The 4,220-nt window shown below is 45.5% G+C and overlaps 1 long non-coding RNA gene across 1 annotated transcript; it reads right to left on the minus strand.

Annotated features, from left to right (window-relative positions):
* Positions 1-1,514: 1,514 nt before the first annotated feature.
* Positions 1,515-3,469, minus strand: LOC128056930 (uncharacterized). The gene is made up of 3 exons (XR_008200188.1): positions 3,339-3,469; positions 2,962-3,076; positions 1,515-2,007 (listed from the first exon to the last, which is right to left on the minus strand). It is a non-coding gene; the product is annotated as an uncharacterized LOC128056930 (long non-coding RNA).
* Positions 3,470-4,220: the final 751 nt, after the last annotated feature.

A 4,220-nucleotide genomic window follows, 5' to 3' on the forward strand; every position in this document is an offset into this window, starting at 1 on the left:
TTAGTACCTAACATCACAGGATTAATATCCAGCAGGCTTTCTGCAATAACTGTGATGCACTACTGCCCTCTGCTGGATAAAATAGGTACAGCATGGTTTGTGAAAAGCAAACGGTGAGGTTTGGAAGTACTGGTGGTGGTGCTAGTGAGTGGCCGCGGAGGTGACTTGGGCTTCAAAATCATTGCAGATGGTGAGTGAAGCCATGAAATTAAAAGACGGTTGCTCCTTGGAAGAAAAGCTATGACCAACCTAGACAGCATATTAAAAAGCAGAGACACTACTTTGCCAACAAGTTTGCGTCTAGTCAAAGCTATGGTTTTCCCAGTTGTCATATATGGATATGAGAGTTGGACTATAAAGAAAGCTGAGCGCCAAAGAATTGACACTTTTGAACTGTGGTGTTGAAGAAGACTCTTGAGAGTTCCTTGGACTGCAAGGTGATCAAACCAGTCAATTCTAAAGGAAATCAGTCCTGAATATTCATTGAAAGGACTGATGCTGAAGCTGAAACTGAAGCTCCAATACTTTGGCCACCTGATGCAAAGAACTGACTGTTTGGAAAAGACCCTGATGCTGGGAAGGATTGAAGGCAGGAGAAGAAGGGGATGACAGAGGATGAGATGGTTGGATGGCATCACCGATGCAATGGACATGAGTTTGAGCAAGCTCCGGGAGTTGGGGATGGACAGTGGGGCCGGCATGGTGCAGTCCATGGGGTCGAAAAGAGTCGAACACGACTGAGTGACTGAACTGAACTAAACTGATGAAGGTGTCATCTTGCAAGGGCATGTACCTCGGTCAGATGCTCTCTGTCCTTCATTTCTATCACTCCATGGTCTCTGGAATCTACCAAAACATTCTGGTCAACCACTGTGATCTTTGCTAAGTATGAAAAAAAAAAAGAGTGAAACACCCACAGTGATTTCCAAGCTGATTCTGAAGGTTTAGGACACACAGGAAATCTTCATTTGACACAAAAATCATACAAGTTAAGTTTAGACTATTTTAGTCTTTCAGTGGGTTCCTTCTAGAGGGTTGAAAAAAATTGTGCTTCTGATGCTTTTTCCTCTAAGTCAAACCCATTCTATTATCTTAACTGATTCACTTGGAATTCCCTTCCCTATGAAAAATTCTATCAAACACAACTTCACAGAGTTAGAGATTCCACAGTATGTAAGTTTCCCAAGGATAAGTCCTTTGTTCAGTGGCATTTTCTCAGCTTCCATCACAGTGTCTGGCACCTCATAAATACTCAGTAAACAGTTATAAAACGATTGACTAAGTAAATGAAAACTTGAAAATCACCCAATACTTTTCAAACTGCCAGTGTATCCCCTTTACTAGGTCTTTAAATCATCTTAATGATCATGACAACCAGACTTTATTTTTTAAAAAGAAATAGAATATTAATTATCAGGATGCATCAAATGTTGAGTGGGTGAAATTCAGTGGAAAAACATTTTAAGATGTATTTAAATACACCCATTGGCATTGTGGGTATTACTGTGGTCAGAGTCAAAAAACTTGGAAAGTGATTAACACCACCCAGCCCCTCATTTTACTGATGCAAAATCCCCAGGTCAAAAGAGATTAAGGAAACATGGGTGAATGACTGGTTACTAACTGGGTATCTCTTACACTTAATCCCAATCCTCGCACAGCTGGGAAAGATATTCCTCTTTCAGCATGTGAGGGATCATTGATTCTGGCATCCTGTTTTTGAGACCTCTCTGCCTTGGTATTTCACAGGATGGAGAAAGAGATGTGTTAGAGTGATGGGACAGTAATGTCAATTACAGGTTTGAATTCCAAATGCAGACAGGACGTGAATCCGCTGATTCAGGTAAATGGCAACCTTGAACGTGGGGAGATGTCTTTGCTTCCTCCTCTCCCACTCAGCATCTTGATCCATTCTTCATCCTTCTCTCCTCTCACATGTGCAGCGTGGAACAGAATGTACGCAGCGTGGAACAGAATGTACCCAGCGTGGAACAGAACGTACGCAGCCTGAGACGGAAAGTAACAAGCCGTGTTGAGAGTGCTGAGAGCCACGTTCACGTCCTCCCTGAGTCATGAATATTTCTATGAACTTGGACAACTTACATGAGTTTTTTTCCCCTTACATGTGTTTTTGGTTGTTTTCATCTCTACATTGAGAAGGCTGGGCCAGAATTAGTGATCATTAATTGCTTTGAAAACCTAGCGAAAGCTGTCCTGCCTTCCCCAAAAGCACATAGTCACAGGTACAGATTTCAGCTATGACTTTATGGAGTTGGGAGCCTCAGAGGGTCTCGGGTCTAGAGCTGTCCCCTCTCTGAAATCGTACATAAGGAGGAGTCCGTATCATAGCTCGCTGGAAGCAGAATGATGTGTTGGTTGAAAGTATTGACGGTAGAAAGCTCTTCAGGACAGACGACCCTTTTTTGCCAACAAATGAATTGCAGAGAAGGGGACAAAAAGTGAAGTGGAAGGGAAACCAATAGATGAAAAGTCTTCAGTAACAAATCAACCAGCTGCAATGTGTGGGCCCTGTTGAGATTCTAATGTAAACAAATGCACTTTAAAAATAACGATGGCATTAATGAGACTGCTGGGAATTTGAACATGAGAATGTCAAGGAATTGTTCTTCAGTATTTTAGAAATGATCAGTATGGTGATTTTGCAAGAATGTCTTCATCTTCTCTAAAAACTTTTAGAGATACATACCCAAGTGTGATTGATGGAGAAAACGATAACATGTCTGCTATTTGCTTAAAATAATGTGAGAAGTGAGTCAGGGTAGATGAAGCCAGATTGCCCATTAGTTGACCTTTGTTGACACGATTAAACACTTCACTAAATACTTCTGTCTACTTTTGAATATATTGAAATTTTATATAATAAAAAGTTAAAGAAAAATTTTAAAAGTATGGACTCTGGAGCCAGATGGCCTGGGGCTGGGCCCTGATTCTACCACTTACCAGCTCTGAGACCTGTGGGAAGTGCCCAGTGACTGCCATTAGTGTGGTCTGGGGGACTCTTCTGAATGGTCTGTTTGAAGAGAGACAGGGAACTGGAAAAATGATGGATGTTCAACTGAAGACAGAGAAAGGGGCAAGTGTGTTAAGCATTTTAAAGCCTGTGTAACATTTACGAAGCTTGGTAGCTATCACGTAAGTCTTTCCGCATTCCTCTTGGACTCTCCAAACTCTCAAAAAGCATCTCATAGAAACACAAAGACACACAGACACACACATAGACGGATGCACACAGAACAGACACAAAGACACAGACACCCCACATCCCTTTAGCAGGTAGGAGGGACTCCAAACCCTGAATCTGGGTTACGGAAAGGCACCTGTTTCGCCTGTGTGCTGTGTAGGAGGCTGGGGGTCAGGGTCTCCCTCAGCGCCCTGGACCGGTGTCCGGTTCCCGCGGTCACCACCTCCTTTTGACACCATGGGGATGGTGAGCAGACTGTGACTTTGCAGCCGTGGCAGGTGGATGGGTGGCTGTGGGAGATAAGAAGAGGCCAGGACCCCAAAGGGAACTCGCCAAGGTGGCCCAGGTGCCCCGGCTTCACTGGGCTGGGGTTGGATTAGCAGCACTGGGACCGGCTGTTTGGAACGTCTTCTCTGTGTTTATCCTCCCACCACATGCATGATTAGCTTCCCGGAGTATCTCCACTGAGTTTACACGTGAGACCACAGATCTGCGCCTTCCTTTAGTGGGTGTGGGTGGCGAGGGGGGCGGTTCTCCCTGTTCTCGTCTCCCCGCAGCCCCTCCCGGGCCTGCTGAGCTGAGAGATCCACGCCACTGGGCGGCCAGACTGTGTCAGCTGATGGAGGTAAAAGCTGAGATCACCTGGAACAGGTGTTAACATCCTAAGGCAGCCATCACACAGCAGCAGAGCCGAGGTGCTTAGAACGCACACATTATGCTCCAACCATTCGGGAGGCCGGAAGTCAGACATCACAGTCCTGGCAGGGTCACCCCTCCCCTCCTGGCCTCTGGGTGTTCTCACCACCCCTCCAGCCTCGGCCTCAGTCATCTCCGCTGTTCTTCCCGCGTGTCTCTCTGTGCCATCCCGGGGCCCTGCATCCTCACCTTCTCTCCGTGTCTCTCTCTTCTATAAGGACATCAGTCACACTGGGCTAAGGGGTCACCCTACTTCAGTATCACCTCCCAATCACTCACATCTGCAGCTCTTACTTCCAAAGGTGGTCGCTTTCTGAGATCC

This window comes from Budorcas taxicolor, chromosome 11 (genome assembly GCF_023091745.1).
Source record: "Budorcas taxicolor isolate Tak-1 chromosome 11, Takin1.1, whole genome shotgun sequence".
Classification (NCBI taxonomy): domain Eukaryota; kingdom Metazoa; phylum Chordata; class Mammalia; order Artiodactyla; family Bovidae; genus Budorcas; species Budorcas taxicolor.